Source organism: Pan paniscus, chromosome 8 (assembly GCF_029289425.2).
Source record: "Pan paniscus chromosome 8, NHGRI_mPanPan1-v2.0_pri, whole genome shotgun sequence".
Taxonomy (NCBI): Eukaryota; Metazoa; Chordata; class Mammalia; order Primates; family Hominidae; genus Pan; species Pan paniscus.
The window spans coordinates 71,911,526-71,931,118 of NC_073257.2; the positions used below are offsets into that span (position 1 = coordinate 71,911,526).

At 42.8% G+C, this 19,593-nt stretch overlaps 1 protein-coding gene across 9 annotated transcripts in view; it reads right to left on the minus strand.

Annotated features, from left to right (window-relative positions):
- Nucleotides 1-10,411, minus strand: part of SLC16A9 (solute carrier family 16 member 9) — a 54,835-nt gene extending 44,424 nt beyond the window's left edge. Inside the window, exons 1-4 of one of the 9 annotated variants that reach the window (XM_034930604.3) lie at nt 9,601-10,411; nt 7,214-8,905; nt 4,557-4,640; nt 2,201-2,351 (exon numbers count right to left, since the gene is read on the minus strand). The gene's annotated coding sequence lies outside the window, so the exon portion shown is untranslated. The remainder of the gene's footprint in view (nt 1-2,200; nt 2,352-4,556; nt 4,641-7,213; nt 8,906-9,600) is intronic. The other 8 variants (XM_055092827.2, XM_055092825.2, XM_055092823.2 and 5 more) reach the window with 8 other exon arrangements.
- Between the last annotated feature and the right edge of the window lie 9,182 nt (nt 10,412-19,593).

The window sequence follows — 19,593 nt, forward strand, 5'->3', positions numbered from 1 at the left end:
AGATTCAACTGCACTGAAAACACACACACACACACACACACATTAGTACCACATCTCTCCCCCCACCCAAAAATAATAACAGGATATGGTAATGGCATTTTTCAACATCTCTTAGAATAATTTCCTGATGGAAAGAAAAGTCAGCAAATAAGAAGAAAGTCTCAGTAAGGAAAGACCAGAATGACAATCATAGGCTGCTCTTAGATCATTGAAAAGCCCCCAGGTTAGTGACAGCCAAAAAAAGACAAAATCAAGAGGCACTGAAGTCCAAACAAGGTTTGCTTTTGTTTCCTTTCTTTCCTTGTTTCCTTTTCTCCTCAAATCAGGAAACCACATAGCTGGCTACCACCCCCTTTCCAGATGTTGCAGTACAGTTATTAGGGTACCTGTTGGTAGAATGAAAGCTGACAAATGCTGACTTTGTCTCTTAAGCACTGCACAGTCAAGTTCATCTTTGCATTCTTCATACCCCAGTTTGCTGCGGTTTCCCCAGTTCAGAGACCCCTTCCTTATCCCAAAGACTCCTAGGATCTCCCTTTCAAAACCAGTTTGCAAAAAAAGGTGGTAATTCAATGTGCATCAAAAAGCAAATGAAGAACTCCATTTTAAGTTTGTATTTCACATGAGCATGTTTCTAGTAACCATCCAAGCATATGCTAAAACCTACAGGGGATTTCAAGCCTGGCATGAAGCACAGGCACGGAGCTTCACATAAAGTAACTATTTAGTAAGTGTTCAATCTTGTTACTGTAGTTGCATCTTTCAAAGGTTTTCTTAGAAAAGCATGAAAGGGTACTCTCCCTACCTCTGCCTCCTTACCTTCTCATCATTCCTCTACTCAGTGATTTCTGGCTTCTGATGCACCTAGACAATAAAAAGTGTTTTCACTATGGCATTCCCTGCATCCTCACAGTTTGTCAGCACAGCCTCCTCATTCTTGACACTGTTTACTTCTCTGTTTTTATGAACCACTGCCCCCTTGGCTTTCGTGAGCCCACTCCAAGACTCTCCCAGGCTCTCTCTAACGCCACCAAGTGATCACAGATACTCAAGCAAGAAGTCTGAAGTCTCCATCCCCAGCTCTGACCTCTCTTCAGAACTCCAGATCCACATTTCTAACGAATTTTTCACCATTTTCCATGTCAAGATCTCAACTGGATGTGCCCAGGCCCCTCAAACTCAATTCTTAATTTCTCCTCCTGAATTTTATCTGGAAAACTGTCATGACCATACTTCCATTTGCCCAAGCACAAAGCCTCCACTTCATTGCATTCCAGCTCTTCCTTGAATCCCAGCTCCTCATCTCCAGCATCCCAGGGTCCCCCAAAGAGTTCTGCAATCAGACTCTTCCTCTCCATCTTTTCTGCGAGTGCCTGGACCATCACAACTGCCTACAGATGGATCCCTCAGCTTACACTGTCTCCCTGCTGCAGGGCATCTGCCGAGCTGCTCCCAGATCCATCTTCCTAAACCGTGGCTCTCTGGTCATCTCAATTCTGCTTCCAATTTTTCAGATCCTTCCATGGTTCCTCATTACCCACAGTTTACCCATTAGCAGAGCATAAGGTTTTATTTCATTAATTACAAAAGGACACTAAGATATCAATGACAATCATTCTTTCCCTCATGAAGCTTACAGTTGTCCATCACTAAAACTATAATGTTATTCAAAAATTATAAACAAAAATGAAAGCATTGGTTTTATAAAACCATGTTGTGTTCATATGACATCAGATATCCAGATCTTTAAATAACTAGCCAGTTACCTGATTCTTTCTTCTAAAAGTCTGTAATGCTAGGATGTCTCAGAAATCTGTGCCCCCCAACCCACAGCTCACGACTCAGCATTTTAGCTATGCTCCCTCCCTCGTCCAAGATTTGACTCTTCAGTTCCTGTTAGTAGCTGGAGGCAGCTGGAATGCCTTTCTCCAATTCTACTCTTCCTTCAAGACTGAGCCCAAATGTTTCTCTCATCTTGATGCCATCTGTGAAACTCTACATCAGTCATTCCTCCTCCAAGGTCTCACACCGATTTAAGCATCTCTGCCATAATATTTATTACAATAGATTGTTATTTGTTAAGGGACTAGCCCACAAGTCTATCACATATGCCTAGCACTAAGAATTATGATTGGCACATAGGGAAAGCTCAACAAATCTGTATGAAATGAATGAATGAATGCATTGAAAGCCTACTTACCTAAAATCTCCTATATATTCAAATGATTAATCAAAGATCTTTCATTCAACAAAATGAATTGAGTGCATTTAGAAGGCATTGTGGGGTGAAGGAGATGTGGCCCCTTCCTCTCTGGAGCTTAGAGTCTGTCTCCACCATTGAATCTGAAAAGCTAGCCAAATACATAAGTAAAAAAATTAAAATCCAAATCTTTTACCAATATAACATCGGATGACATGGCTGTAATGATCAAATAATTACCTGATTCTTTCCGATTCAGTTTTAAATGTTAAACATTCAGTGATGGTTAACATACTCGCTGATGTGAAAGGGTGGGGGCTGACTCATTACTGGGGCTAGGACAAGGGCAAATCGTGGCTCAGAACTGTCATTCAGAGCCTCTTGTTTGTCCTCTGTAGTCAGCTCAGTCACAGTAAGGTATGTGGTTTCTCTCAACATGTCATTCTTGTTTTATGTACTCAGATGCTTCCTTCTCATTGTCAACATCTGCTCTGAACTTTAAGTCAGGCCCACTTGTTTGTAGAATAGCTCATTGACATAAAGCAAATAACACATCCCAGCCAGTCAAATCCAAGAAACTCAGCTTTAAAAACACACTTGTATTAAAGAATTTCACTGCAAATCCATTCATTATGTTTACCTTTTTATTTTTTGGATCCATATAAATAGCTTTTTAAAAAAATCGAAATTGCCATATTAACTTCTAAAAGTCAAACCCTTAATTTATCCATCTAGTTGAAATTCAAGAACATCCCCAGATAGCTCTGTTAAGGAAGAGGGACAGAATACGTGGTGAAATATTGCCAGGTTAAAGACAATGAAGATTTCTTTGTCTGAACACCATCAGCCAAGCCTATAAATACCCCTCATCCAAGTGGAAACCAAAATTGATTCTTTCACATTGAGATGGAAAGGCAGAACAGGAAGTAAAATATTTAGAGGAGCAGTTCTGAATCTTGGAACTAAATCACACTAATTGTTCCTGAAAGGGACAATAAATACAGGTAATTAACTTCTGGAGCCTCTGATTTTTTGAGACAGGTCCTTGCTGTGTTGCCAGGCTGGGGTGCAGTAGTGCAATCACAGCTCATCACTGCAGCCTTGACCTCCCAAGCTCAAATGATCCTGCTACCTCAGCTTCCCAAATAGCTAGGACTACAGGCAGGTGCCACTATGACCGCTAATTTTTCAATTTTTGTAGAGACGAAGTCTCACTATGATACCCAAGCTGGTCTCAAACTGCTGGGCTGAAGCAATTCTCCTACCATGGCCTCACGTGGTATGAGGCCTCTGAATTTTATCAATAGTGCGGCTATGAAAAAGGATATTTTTTAACGTTCAAGGCCTTGTAGATTTTTTATAGTCTAGCATTTGCCAAAGAGCTCCTCCAAAGCTGTCATAATTTGGATACAGGGAGTACTACCATATGTTTTAGCAAAAGGGGAAGAAATTGGCTATGTAGGATCACAAAAGTCTGACGTCAGAAGGAATTTTGGAAACTTTGGCACCACTCAGGCCAAATCTGGCCAAGTCTGGTCTCTTAATGTGTTTCGTTTGGCGGGCTCAATGTTTTTGGTTTTGTTTTTAGTAAATTTGAATGAATTCCTGATTTTTTTTTTCGTTTTTTTTGAGACGAAGTCTTGCTGTGTCGCCCAGGCCGGAGTGCAGTGGCGAGCTCTCGGCTCACTGCAAGCTCCACCTCCCGGGTTCACGCCATTCTCCTGCCTCAGCCTCCCAAGTAGCTGGGACTACAGGTGCCCGCCACCATGCCTGGCTAATTCTTTTGGTATTTTTTTAGTAGAGACGGGGTTTCGCCCTGTTAGCCAGGATGGTCTCAATATCCTGACCTCGTGATCCGCCCGCCTCTGCCTCCAAAGTGCTGGGATTACAGGCGTGAGCCACTGCGCCCGGCCAAATTGCTGATGTTTTAACACTAGAATAGATTTCACATAAAAATCTGAACTTTAGGATTCTCTCAAAACATTGAAAGTTCTGATAACACCGGGCCCTCATTCTTACATAACGATTAACTGGAACTGAGTAAATGCTCTCTCATTGGATGAGGCATTTTCTCTCCAGGTCCTTCTACTCCCTAATATCTCCCTGACACAGGACTAACGTTGCCTTGCATTTAGTTTCACCTGTGCTATCCCCCATACCTCCACACACCTACTACCCAACCACTGCCCCCAGTCTTCTTTGCTCATTTATGATGCCTGTCTCATCTGGGTAAACCTTGTGAAGATTTGTGATTGCCACCACTGATCTTATTCAATCCCTCAATCTACCCATGAGGAAACTGAAGTTGAGAGACATCATGCTAAAGAAGAGAACAGTTTCAGGATCCTTTACTCACCAATTCATTGAAGAGTCATCTATTTCTAAGTCCTACTCTCGAACTCAAAAGTGAAAATAGCAGAATCTGTAAACCACTCAGAGCCTGAGAAAAGATGGAAAGGTCCAAATATTTAACAAAGTAAATACAAAAATAAAGATGTAACAGTTAAATTTAGGCAGAGTGAGGGCCAGACACTGAGATACATTGGTATCATCATCTCCCTGTGTCCCACACTGTTACCAGGGTCACTGGACTGCCAGGCTCTCATTTCAGCTTCTCTCTACTCCACACAACCCTCTCCTGCAGAGCTTGGCCTGAGAATAGTGTTCTGGTGAAGAAATCTATGATAATAACACTGACGTGTTCTTTCAGTTAGCAAACGTTTTGCACAATTTATACATGATCATGTGATGTTTGATCTGTTGTCTAAATACATACTTTAGTATGTCATGTACAAAGTAGTATGTTTACTGTATTACCTTCATAATAAAAAAATCAAGACACACAGAAAAATATATGGGATGCTGAAATGCAAAAAGATCTGGTGATTTGGGGAGTTTATTGGGAATCATGAGAATATTGGTAATCAACATTCTTCCAGAGGCCTGGTCTTCACATTTTGTGCCATCACTGTTGCTAACATTTTTTTTCATCCCACATCCTGTCTCTTCTCAGAGTTTAAGAGTTTCTTTTGGGTGGGTCATAAAAATACGAGATCCCATGAGTAGTTTAAAAGTGTATTAAAACATTAAAATATGTCCCGTCACTGAAAGTGTAAGATAAAATTAATCCAAATGATGAAAATTAAGATGCAAAGAAAAAAAAACAGAGAAACAGTCCTGCTACAGGAATCAGGCCCAGTTTCTATCTAATATTAATAATAATTATCATACACTATGCCCCTGTTACATGATAGTACAATAGTTCAAAGCACAGGCTCTGGGGGTAGACTCCTTGGTCCATTTACTTAGTTGTGTGACCTTGTAAAAATTCTCAGTCTAAGATCAAAATAATGCCTCCCTAGATAACATAAGGCTATGTGGCTCCCTTGACATAACATAATCTATTTAATAAACATTAATTATTATTATTAATGATTGCAACAGAGAACAGAAAATGACTGTACACTGCATATTGCCCCAGGAAAGTGGAAGTGTTTTTCTATCAGAAGTTTTAATCAAGCTAAGAGCTATTAATATCACAGGAATGCAGGTTTGGGGGTAAAACACTGTTGGATTTAGATAAAGCATTGAAGGATATTAGGAATACATTATTCTTTTACTCCTTGAAAGAAACTGATAGGAAGTAAATATTGAGATTTTAATCAACTACTTATTTTAGAAGGAAACTCATAAAACTGAAATTAAAGGCAAAAAGTACAGTTAAGGATGTTGATACTGTTTATGTAAATATACCAATAATGTTCAATCATATTTTAATTTCTTAGCATGACATGTCATAGTCTCTATAATCTAGCCCCATCCCACCTCCCAGCCTTATCTGTCTTAAATTCCAGGTTTCAGCTACTCCAAACTGCTCTGCTTCCTATAAACACACTAGACTTCCTTATCTCTGTGCTATTCTCTTGTTCCAGCAGGCCTCTTTTCCATCAAGGAAATCCTCTTCCTAAATTGCTATGCCCACCCCACAACTTTTCTTCACACTTAGCCTTGAATGAACCTCTCCTTTCCTTTGTCATTCAGTAGCACACTATTGATGTTCTACCCTATGACTCCATTTATACTATCTTGTAATACAGATATTTGTAAATCTATTTTTCTCACTAAACATTTGGAGGCAGGGACCATGTGTTCTTTTTTTTGAACTTGGTGTTTTGTTATAGTTCAGTCTCATCATCCATAAGGGTTACTTTGGTGTCTGCCAAGAACCTCCGGAAGAAAAGGCTAAGTAGCTCAAAATACATACATTTTTGCAATCATTAATTAAAACTGAAGTCATTAAGTGATACTATCTTGGAAAGCCATGATGGAAAACAATACAGTGGTTCCTCAGAAAAATTAAAAATGGAACTACCATATGATCCAGCAATCTCACTATATACCCAAAGGAAAGGAAAGCATTATATTGAAGAGATAGCTGCACTTCCATGTTCCTTGCAGCATTATTCACCATAGCCAAGATATGGAATCAACCTAAATGTCTATGAGTGGATGAATGGATGAAGAAATGTGATACACACACACACACACACACACACACAATAGGAGACTAATTCAGACTTGAAAAAGAAGGAAATCAGTCAGGCGTGGTGGCTCACACCTGTAATCCCAGCACTTTGGGAGGCTGAGGCGGGTTGATCACCTGAGGTCAGAAGTTCGAGACCAGCCTGGCCAACATGGTGAAACCCCATCTCTACTAAAAATACAAAAAATTAGCCAGGCATGGTGGCACGCACCTGTAATGCCAGCTACTCGGGAGGCTGAGGCAGAAGAACTGCTTGAACCCGGGAGGCAGAGGTTGCAGTAAGCCAAGATTGCACCACTGCACTCCAGCCTGGGTGACAACAGCAAAACTCTGTCTCAAAAAAAAGAGTGAAACTCCATCTCAAAAAAAGAAAAAAAAGAAGGAAATCAGCCGGGCACAGTGGCTCATGCCTGTAATCCAGCTTGGGAACCATGGCGAAACCCCATCTCTACAAAAAACACAGAAATTACCTGGGTGTGGTGGCACACGCTTGTAGTCCCAGCTACTCGGGAGGCTGAGGTGCGAGGATCACCTGAGCCTGGTGAAGTCGAGGCTGCAGTGAGAAGAAAGAGAGAGAGAAGAAAGAGAGAGAAGAAAAGAGGGAAGGAAAAGAGCGGAGGGCAGAGAAGGGGAAGGGAGCGGAGGGAAGGGAAGGGAAGGGAAGGGAACGGAAGGGAGGGGAAGGGAAGGGAAGGGAAGGAAAGGGAGGGGAAGGGAAGGGAGGGGAAGGGAGGGGAAGGGAAGGGAAGGGAGACTTGAATCTAAAATGGTTGAACTCAGAGAAGAGAGTAGAACCCTGGTTACCAGTAGTTAGGGTTGGGGTGAAGAGATGTTTGTCAAAGGATACAAAATTTCAGTTAGATAGGAGCAATAAGTTTAAGAGATCTATTGTGCAACATAGTGACTATAGTCACTATAGTCACAATTTTGAAAACTGTTAAGACGGTAGATTTGAAGTGTTCTCACCACACCAAAAAAAAAACAAAAGATAAAAATGTGACGTAATACATAGGTTAATTATGTTGGTTGGGCCATTCTACAATGTATTACTGTTTCAAAATACTGTGTTGTGTGCATCATAAATATATACAATTTTTATTACCTAATTAATTAGGGGTTTGAAAGATTGGGGTAAGAAAGTAAAACTTGAAAATGTGACCACATCTCTGTAGTTGTCATCCTCTAGCTTGAGTTGCATGGCCAGATCCACCCCAGACCACCATAATGTGTCCTGATAAAGATTCAGACACCAACCAATTCACACCACCTTTTCAGACTCAAAGTCAGAAGCCAGAAAAGATTTCCTAATGTCTTGATCTACCTCCCCATATCTTTGGCTCCTCCCAGTGTTCTTCCTATGGATATGAAGGATACCTGTTATTCCACTCGCCTACACAAAAAATGGAAGAAACCAGTAGGGATGTTATTAGGGGGTCGGTGGTGCTGAAAGTCTGAGCTGTTGCAAAATTGCAGGTTAAATTATTTTATCTAATTTCTACTTCCGAGGACTTTTTTTTGATGGTGGGGGGAGAGCGGGACTGGTTTCTGGCAATGATATGGGTACTAACGATGTTTTCTGCATTTACATATTTATTATTAATTATTGCAACAGATAATAGAAAATGACTTTACTCTGCATTTGGTCCAGGAAAGTGGAAGTGTTTTCCTATTAGAAGTTTTAAAAGAAGCTATAATCATGCAACAAATAATCATCCTTTCTCTTCGGAATCTTCTCTAGCTTCCTCAGCCCTCTGCCTAAACCTGCCTGAAGAATTTCTCGAAGCTGAAGCCAACTCAAATATAAGAAACTGTTAGGGCATACCAATTTACAGAATTTGATGGAATAACGGAAAATCCTGGGTGCAGGAAATGGGAGAATCCACCTTCAATATGAACTATTATTCAGTTAATTCAAGATTTTTAAAAAACACATCAAAACTGTAGCCTAGAAAATTGATCAAAAATGTTATATCGAATAACTTACTATATAAGTAATATATTTAGTGTAAATCCCGACTAAACTTCGGGGATAGTTTGTGTTGGATAGACTAGGCACCCAGAAAACAAGGTAAAGCATTGATTTGCTTTTGACGGCCAAGTTTGTTCGTGGTTATCAGCTCTCTGGAAAGCCTCTGGGCGCTGCTGAAGCCAGAACAGGTTACCTAGGGCGAACCAAAGATGGGGCATTAAGCACCAAGTCCTCCCAAGTTCTGGCTGAGGGTCCAGGTGGGCGCGGTGCCGGTGCCTCCTGCGGCGGTGGCGAAGGCTGGGCTCCCGCGCTCGCCCAGGGCTGCCGGGTGGTGCTGAACCTGGCGCCAACGTGCAGAATCCGCCGGCCCTGCGCGCTGCGCTCCACGTAGGTCAGGAGTACCCCCGGCGCCCCAATCCCAACCCTCCGGGGGCACCTGGTTGCTCGCTCTCCGGACCAAGGCAGTTGGAGGCCTTTCGGTCCTCTGGGAAATGGAGGCCCACCTGCATCACATGCACCTCTCTCTGCTCTTCCACCAGCAACCCTGGAAGCTCTCTGGAGTCCAGAGGCAGCTCTCTGGGGGACCACCGTACCACCCCCAGGACCCCCTCCCTCTCTTTCAACTCCGTACAAAATGCCGCCTTCGGATTCCCGGGAAAACTTGCCCACTTTGTAGAAGCACCCCATCAAAAAGGGGGCGGCGAGGGGCGGGCGCACCGTGGACACTCGAAGCCCCCGGCATACACCCCAGACAAAAGCCCGGTTCCATGCTGCTCCACCGCCCCCTCCTACTGCTCCGAGTGGGAGTTACTTCTTGTCTCTAGGACGCTGGGCAGCAGGGGCTGCTGCCCACCCTTGGAACCCTCCCCGCAAGCTCCAGCCCTTTACCTGAGTCCCGGCCTCGGCGGGGCCTCCGGTGCTCAGCACCCGGCTCAGTGCCCCGGGCGGCCGGGCTGGTGGTGTGGTGGGGATCGCGGCCGCCGCTCTCCCCTGCAGCTCCGGGCCAGCCGGGCGGCTATTTATCCGAGCCAGCTGCGGCCCCGGCCCCTGCCGGATTATTAGGCAATCGGTCCCGCTACGCGCTGCCCCGGGAGCCGCCGCCCTCTGCCCCCACAGACCCGCAGCGGCGGCGGCCACATGGAGCTGGGGAGCCGGCCCCCTTCTCTGAGCTCCACCTTCTCCTTCGCCTCCTCCTCCCCGGGGTTTTCCCTGCTGTCTTTTTCTCCCTTGTCTCTCTTTGCGGGGCACCCCGGCCAGTCTGAACCGGTTGTGACTGCGCGGGTGGTTGGGGGAAGGAGGAGGAGGAGGCGGAGGAGATGGAGGCGGAAAAGCGGGCGGTAGGGGCGCTGCGCCTGCTCCCGCTGCTCCCAGCCCGGCCAGGAGTAGGGAGGGCACTGCCCGAGCCGCGGCCCCGGCCCTACCAGGCCTGGAGCCACCAAAGCCACGAGAGAGGTGGGCGCCGTCGGCCAGGCGCCCTCTCGGTGCGCACACACGCGCGTCCCCAGGCGCCGCTGTGCCCCCGCCGCCCACCACGTGCCCTGGCCAAGCCCGCCAAGGACCGTGCGCATTTGGGGGGAGCCGGGGTCTACAAATGAATGCGAGTCTTCCTTGGTCTCCCTGGCTCCCGGGGCCGCTGGCGCCCTCCTGGCCGGAGCTGTATGCTCAGCTGGCAGTGGTCCCGGAGAAACGGGCAGCAGAACTTTGTGGAGTCCGTGATCCTGGGAAGTGAGGAGTGAGGATGCCAAGTACAGTCCTTTGTGACAGCTCCGCGGGAAAGGAGGGCGTCCTGCGGTGCACACACACACACACACAGGCTGCTTCTAAGGACGTTCAGTCTGTCCTGCAGTTGAACTGCACTAACAATACTACCATTGGCAATACTATCTTTGGTAATGAGCTTGCGCGCAGAGATGGATGGCTGTTTTACCCCTCAGAGTCACTGCAGCAGCTGGGGGCTGTCCATAGGTACCAGTGGTTCGCCAGCCGTGGGAACCCTCCAAAGTGATATGCACTTTTTGTGTTCCTCTGTGTTTTTTCTGGGAAGCCGCACCACACTTTCTACTTCTTAAAGGGGACTGCGGCCATCAACCACCTTGATGAGAACTTCCTTTATACACTGAAGTGACAGGTCCTGGCCTAGACGAAGACTCTACACCTGGCAAAGGGTAGGTTTCAGAAGTGCTGATCAAGCTGCTGAGCCTCCGTTTCCTTGTCTATGAAATTACAAGAATCTTGCCTGTATCATGGAGTTTGTGTGAGATGAGAGTTTAAAAAACCTGTGGAGCCTAGGCAACCATGTCATGTTTTCTTACAGCACAAATGTGGTGGAGGTTCAGCCCTTTTGGCCCCCATCAGTCCTTTCTACTCAATTTATTGACTTTCAGGTTAGAGGGAAGAGAATGACCACTGCTAGTCAATAGTATTTTGTTTTGTTCTAAGAAGGAAAAAGAGAAGAGGGGAAAAGTAACAGTGAGAATGAGAGCAACGTGGTCCCAAGAATAAGTTCTGGAAGGAAAAATGGAGAAACTGTACTGTCAACACCATAAAAAACTTATTTCTAAAGAGGCAAGGGAACACAATAGGGGATTCTTAGGCTGTATTTTTTTACCTGGTTTATGGTTACTCAAGTGCGTTCACTTTGTGGTAATGTGTTGACCTATACACTGATAATTTGTGTTCTTTTCTCTATGTTTCAATAAAATATTTTTTTTTGAGATGGAGTCTTGCTCTGTTGCCCAGGCTGGAGTGCAGCGGCGTGATCTCAGCTCATTGTAACCTCCACCTCCCAGGGTTCAAGCAATTCTCCTGCCTCAGCCTCCTGAGTAGCTGGGATTACAGGCACTCAGCACTATACCTGGCTAATTTTTGTATTTTTAGTGGATACGGGGTTTCACCATGTTGGCCTGGTCTTGAACGCCTAACCTCAAGTGATCCACCGCCTTGGCCTCCAAAGTGCTGAGATTACAGGTGTGAGCCACCGCGCTCAGCCAATGAAAGGTAATTTTAGAAAGTCTGTCTTTGATTCAAATACTTCCTAAGCACCAGAGCACATGTTATCTTGATTGTTGCTCAAACCAATCAATGTATATGAACTTATGTTTTGGGGACAAGGAAATTGTGCCTGGAAAATATTCTACATCCACCAACTGGTTTCTGAAATTGACACATGCCTGTTATCACTTGCACCAAGTTTTCCCAGATTTCTTTTAGAAGAGTATATAGTCAGCACTTCCATTTTTACTCAGGCCAGCCCTTGCCTATCAACTAAGAACCAAAAATGAGCTTGTGCTCACACACAGGCATGCTCCCAGCTTTAGAGAGAAAGACTGGTTCTCAGGGGTCATAAACTCAGATGGCTGCAGGGCCAGGCTTCTAATGTAATGAATGAAGTGGCTAGAAGGGAGCTTGGAGGAATCAGAGAGCTAGAATCTGGCCCTGGGGCAGTAGACACTTGGCTAAGGGGACTGCTCCAGGCTGGAATGTGAAAATTGCCCCCATCATCTGCAGGAGAGCATTAAGACATGTAAAAGAACTCAGAAATCTAGTTGAGTCCTGACACTTTACTTCCAAATGGAATTTGACTGGGAGAAGCTCAAGATGTGCTCCAGATCACCCTGGGGGTGAGGGAGGCAGATAAGTCAGCAGAGACAAAGCTAAAACCACCCCTCTATGCCCCCACTTTTTTCCATCCAGTGACAAAAAAAAATGCAAGCTGTGCTTGCAAAGCGAGAATCAGATAAGTTAGATATTGCTGGCTTTACAGCCCTGGCCAGCATCTGCCCTTTGGGTCACTCTCCAGGCTCAGAGATAGTTTCAACAAGATGGAAAAAGGCAGGCTATTACATAAGCCAGATTTAAATGAACCCAGCTTTGGAAGAAAAGGAACCTGAGAAATGCTTTTAAACAAAAGTTGATATAGAGGTGTCAACTAAATAAAAGAGTTCATTTTTTACTTTGCATTGTTATTATTAGGCATTTATTAAGAACTTCATAATTTGTGAAATGTTCTAAGGCTTCTCTTTCTTAAGCTATTTGCCACCTTAGTCCTTTAGAGAATGAGATGGAGAAATTAACCTAAAATTGTTCTTTGGTCCTTATCCCAGCATGGAAGCAGAAACATGAAACACAGAGGGCAGAGCAAGGTGTCATCAGGTCAGGGGAAGGTGGTACACTTGACCAGCACCTGAGTCACTGGTCCAGTGCTTGCCTGGCTGACCAGACTTTCCTCCCTGACTTGCCACACCATTCAGGTTTCTTTTCTTTTGACATGATGTTCTTCTCCTGTTATGAATGACAGCATAGCTACAAAGACACTATACTTTGTGTTAAAAACAATTAAAGAAAACTGATTTTGTGATTTTTATAGCAGTTGGCTTGGAGATCTATCTATAAACCATTCTATTAATTCCAATTTATTCTCTCACACTCTAACAGATAAACAGTCAGAAAATAATAAAAGTGGATAAATCATTCTCTTATGCTTATAGAGCTTTTGTTTAAAAGGAAAAATTTTCAAATGTTATAAGTGACCTTAAAGATACACTATATTGTATTTTTACTTGCAATTCTCCAGAATATCATTTCATATTTTCCTGCCTTTATCTTTCATCATATTATCTGGCTCAAGTGATTTTTAATTTAGGGGAAATGGGGAAGATAAATCAATGGTATTGTTTTGTTTTGTTTTTTAGAGACATGCTCTTACTCTCTCATCCAGGCTGGAGTGCAGTGGCATGATCACGGTTCACCTCACCCTCGAACTCTGGGGCTCAAGGGATCCTTCACCTTAGCCACCTGAGTAGCTGGGACTACAGGCATGCACCACAACACCCAGCTAATTCGAAAAATTTATTTGTAGGGACTTGGTCTTGCCATCTTGCCCAGGCTGATCTCGAACACCTGGGCTCAAGCGATCCTCCCTTCTCAGCCTCCCAAAGTGTTGGGATTATAGGCATGAGCCACCGTGCCCAGCCTGGCTAAGTATTGTTATCTTCACTTTACAGATGAGGACACTGGGGTTCAGAATGGTTAAGTTACTTGCTGAGTCACTTGCTGGGTCAGTGATGGAGTGAGATTCCGAGCCTGATCTGGCTGATTGTTAAGCCTGTGCTCTTCCCAATCTACTTTGGAAGAATGATTCAAGACTGGGGAGAGCTAACAATGAGGACTGACTTCTTACACTAATTTAAAGCTTCACAAGAAACCCAAGAAGTAGGTTCTACTATTATCACCTGCCTTTTGCCAATAATGAAAATAAACTAGAGAGAAGCTGAATAATTTGCCCTCAATCACATAGTGAGAGGTGAAGCTGAGGTTTGAATCTTGGTGACCAGGCTACAGAGAACCCTGCTCTGAATTGTCACTCTAAATTCTCATGAAAGTGGAAATCAGAAACATAAAATTATACAGAATGTGCATATTCTTATGTATAAGGAAAATTAAGGCCTCATGAGGTTAAAGAGGTGCCTGAAGTTGGAGGGCACCGAAATGGCTGAGACAGAGGCAGACACAGGCAAAGTGAGTCCAGGGTCCACACATAACGTAGGACCTCCAGCTGTGCTTACCAAGCTTTATACCAGGCTCCAGCAGAGTGCTTGGCACATAGCAGGTTCTCAAAAGTTCACTGAAGGAGAGGAAGAGAAAATTTCTGCATCTGTCCAGGGCACTTTAAAGCCATTTCCCACATTTTAAATCCACCCATAGAATCTTATGTGCTACAAATTCAGTTTACATGATCTACAGTGTCATCATTAAGGAAGAAGGGCTTACTACCAAAGGCAGGGTGTGGAGTTCAAATGTACCAACGGATCCAATTTCTTCTTGTGAAAATACAGGTGGAGTAGATGCATACTATATCAAAATAAACACAAGATGAGTGAATCAAATCTTTTTATGAAACAGTGCCAGTTTTTTTTAATGTGCTTTTGCCTAAGTATTTGATTTAGATGTATTACATAAAGTTTCAGACGGCACCAGTTTTTCAGTTCAAAGTGTTACATTTTAGCCTTCTTCTCTTCATTACATGATGTAAGAGAAAGAGCATGACTTTTACTCTATGTACAGGGTCCATCCTGCCTAAAATTTGTAGGTAGTCCAAAGACTTTGCCCACTGGTTCACTAAGTAAAAAATGTTTACTTGGCAAATATGGTCACCTTAGATCTATCTATTCAACAGGCTGCAATTTTGATTTCTTGGGAGTAATTTAGAAGATGGTAACTAATCCATGAAAGTAAAAGTTATACAGGAAAAAACATACCCTTGAGGAAAAAAAATATAGTCAAGCAGTTTCCTAACAGTTTGAACATAGACTGAAATCAATGCAGACAGAAGCAATCTAAAAGGATACATGAATTATCCTCTACTTACCCTACCCCCAGGCTGGGCTCACATAAAATGGTTTACTCATCTCTGTCCCTACCACCTACCACATTGCAGAGCTACTTACACTTTTCCATCAAAGTACTTGGGAGTTATTCCAAACCATAGGCAAGCAACTTGCTGTAGATATGAAATGTGTCCTCTGGTTTATGTTTTTTGTTTGTTTGGTTGGTTAGTTCGGATTTTTTGTGTGTGTGTGTGTGTGTGTGTGTGTGTGGCAGGGTCTCTGTTGCCCAGGCAGGAGTGCAGTGGCATGATTTTGGTTCACTGCAACCCGAACCTTTTGGTCTCAAGCGATTCTCCTACTTCTGCCTCCAAGTAGCTGGAACTACAGGCAGGCAGCATCACACTCAGCTAATCGTGTGTATGTTGAGGGATGTGTAGACAGGGTCTCACTATATTGCCCAGGCTGATCTCAAACTCCAGGGCTCAAGTGATCCTCCTGCCTCTGCCTTCCAAAGTGCTGGGATTATTGGCGTGAGCCACCATGCCTGGCCTGCTTTATTTTGAAGATGCTTCTGAATCCTGCCTTCTCAATATCAATGTTTGTTTTTATATAGTTAATCAAACTATATGAAAATTTCATTGATAGTTTAACAATTTAAATATTTATTATTTGATAATTTAACAATTATCAAATCACTGATAATTTAACAATTTAAATATTTAATATTAATAATTTAATATAATAACCAAAGCTCACATTTTAAAGAAATTACTATGTACAGTGTATTAGGGTCTGGGCAGGAAACAGGATTCATCCCAGATAGTCAAAGAAATCTTAAGGGAAAATTACTTTATAGCAATGTGGGCAGAGTCAAAAGAATAAATAGGAGGCACTCAAAGCTGAGGGACAGTGGGAAGCCTTTACTGCTCCTGGGGCTTCAGTGACAAAGGGAAGACCTAGTGTGCCCAGGGCCTGGGCTAGCAGCTCCTGAAGGGAGCTGGAATTGGGAAGGAAGGTAGTTTGTTCCCAGAGACAAGGCATCAAAATGGGTGTACAGCCAATACTCTCACCTCTCTCTCTGCTCTCAGATCTCTTGGTGGTGCCTACCCTTGGCCAAGCCCACGCAGAAAGCAGGCATTGAGGGAGAATGGAATACTGCCCATAAGGGTTCAGCCTCCCAGGAACAGAGAGTCAAAGAGGGGCAGAAATTGGATTGGGATGGGGTGGGCTGGCAAATGAAGAATGACTAGAACCACCAGGCACTGTGCTAAGTACTTTACCTATATTATTTTATTTTCATAATGACAACCTTATGAGGTAGGTACAATTTATTCCATCCAAAAAATGAAAAAATAGAGGTATGGAGATTAAACCCAGGCTGTCTGACTCTGGATTCTGTGCTCTCAACCACTACTATTTAACCAAGCTGTATTAAAAATAGCATTTTGAACTGAGTGTGGTGGCACATGCCTGTAGTCCCAGCTACTTGGGAAGCTGAGGGAGGAAAATTGCTGAAGCTCAGAAGTTTGAGTCCAGCCTGGGCAACATAGTAAGACCCCCCAACTCTAAAAATAAATAAATAGATAAATGTAAATGATATTTTAAAACTACTTACCTAATTAGAAACTACTTAGCTAGTAACATACATGCTCTGTGTTTGTCACATAACTTTATCATCATCATCACTCCTATTTTAATAAATTTGCCCTGATTTCATCAGAATTCTCCTATAGTCAGTCTCATGAATTTTATGTTGATCCTATTATCTTAAACCTTCTATCCTTTTCTTCAGTTCTGGAGATGTGCCTTATTTGTTATCTATAACATAAATTCCCATGTATGAACTACAAAATATACTGTCATTTTATTTATTCATTCATCTAATAATTCTTGTAGCCTGGGCATGGTGGCTCACACGTGTAATCCCAGCTACTCAAGAGGCTGAGGCATGAGAATCGCTTGAACCTGGGAGGCAGAGGTTGAAGTGAGCAGAGATCGTGCCACTGCACTCCAGCCTGGGCCACAGAGTGAGACCCTGTCTCAAAAAATAAAAATCAAAAATAAATAATATATCTTGTTTATTTTATGCCAGGCATCATGTAAAACAAAGGAGGTTGCAATCTAGGAAAGAAGACTGACAGTAATACTAGAATGGGCTAACCACCCCAATCAGGGAACTTGTGCCATGTTAAAGAAACACAGAGTCTGAGGCACTGCTTGGCTTGAGAGCGAGGCATTCCAAGACAGAGAGGAGAGCATCTGCAAAGTCTTCATGGCATGAAAGACTCCCATGGTATGCTAGGGAATTACAATGGATTGTTACAAATGATTAAAAGTCAGAGTATTTGTGGGAAGGGGAAGGTAAACAATCATAGGGCTTTTGAATGCAGTTAACAGTTCCCATCTCTTGGCAGGATAGCATAAATTGGAGAACTTGGAAGGACCCACGTTCATTTAGAGATCTCATTGGTAGGGACTATGTATTCTCATGAGGACATTAATGAGCTCCATCCTTGCAGAGTTTTATTCAAGATTCAAAGTCCCAGAAGAAAGTGTGACTGGCCTGGTTTGGGCCATGTAGCCATCTCTAAGCTAGGGGAAAACAGGGCACTTTGAGAGTACTCATTAGGGGAGAGATACTTCTCCAAAAACAAACTGGGATGCTGACTAGCCAAAAAACAACAAATGTTCTCTACAATGGTTTAGACCATGGAAGTTCTCATCTCCATGTGAAGACTATCCAGCAAAGGAGAACCATTGCAACATTCTAAACAGAGGAATGACATGGTTGAATTTGTGTTTCAAGGTGATCACTCTTAGAAACCATGTCGGAGGGTACACTGACTGGGAAGGAGACTAGTTAGAAGGCTGATTTAATAGCTGAGGCAAAAGATAGGAAAACTTAAAATCTATAAAATTATAAAATGATATAGGGACCAATTTGAAAGATAGAGAAGTACCACATAACTGGTAGTGGCTGTGATTAGTAGATAAAGGTCTAAGATAGTTTCTGGATTTCCAGTTAGAACTTAGAATAATAAGAACAAAGAATTGCTAGAAAGTGAGGGAAGTGTGCCTCACATTGCAGGATCCTCTAGAATAGTTCCAATTTCAAATATGATATCTCATCATTCCAATAACACATAAAAATTTCATGAAACTCCAGCATTATTGAATCTAAAATACATCTTCAGATTTCTTTTGCAACTGGAAATAGTACAAAATTATTTTGTCAAATTCAGTTTCTTGATTTGTGGCTTGGAAAATATAATCATAGATCACTGAAGAGGCAACAGAAACAAAAAATAGAAAACCTATGAGATACCAGTATATTAAGGAACGGTGTCTGGTAAAGGAAGGGCTAAAGTTTCACTGGAAATAGAACTGTCCTAACCAAGAAGAATGAGAAATTGATGATTAGGCTAAAGAGGTCTTAGGGAAAAAAAGACAATATCTTTTGGCAGTAAGAAGCTAACGTCTGTCAAACCCCAGGGGTGCAGCTGGCTCAGATAGAAGCATGGCAATAGCTCCTTTATCCTCAACCAAATCTGTCACTGTGGATTTAGATTAAAAGTCATTATGTTTCCAAGTCTACAGAGAGGTATGGTCCATGGTACAAATACTTGGATCCATCACAAAGACTCTGGTACCCACCAATCTAAGGCTGAATTGATTGTCAACATCATGTACAATGATAATTATGGGCATTTCCTTTTATTGAATCTGGTTCTTCAGACATCTTTGGAGGCACAAAGAAGCTGCTTCAGGGTGTTTTAATTCCTAGGGTACTTTTTGTCTTGATTATTTCTCTTAGTCACATGTGGTCATGAATGCTCTTTTTGAGACTGCCGAATCTGAACCTGAGTCTTATGAAAAGGGCCCTGGAGATTAGCAGGTGCAACCTCATATTCAATGTAGGATTTAATCTTCTAATTTTTCAGATGAAGAAACAGAAATCCCAAGAGGTTAAAAGAAGCAGAGGGCATATAGGACAAAAGCACAGACCCTGAAGCCCAGACTACCTATTAGCTTCTTAATCTTGATGAGGGTCCTTATCTTCTTTGTGCCTGTTTCATCATCATAAAACAGGGAAAATAATACGTACCTCAAATGGTAGTTGTGAAGGTTCATGAATTAAACCAGAAAAAGTGTTCAGAACAGCCTAACACATAGTACATAAGTTCTATATGAGTACTTGTTTTCATGAGTATACCAAAGAATCCCATGGCAAGTAAGGTTCTGAACCTATCTGTACTAAAGTTAAAGGAAGAAAATTCTATCCATCGACAAATTTACAATGACTAATGAATGGATGTCATATGCACTATCCTTTTCTCTCCATTACACAACTGGCATCTGAGTTATTCAAATTCATCCAAGAAGTTTCTGCAGTGACACGCAGGTATGGTAACCAGTTCAGAGAATCAAAGTCCAGCGACCAAAATAGTCTGAAACGTGGCTTTTTAATGTGAATTTAAATAGAATTAAATCACTCCTCAGGCATCACCCTCCTTCCACATCACATCAATATTTCTATAACTCGGGTACATCTTCT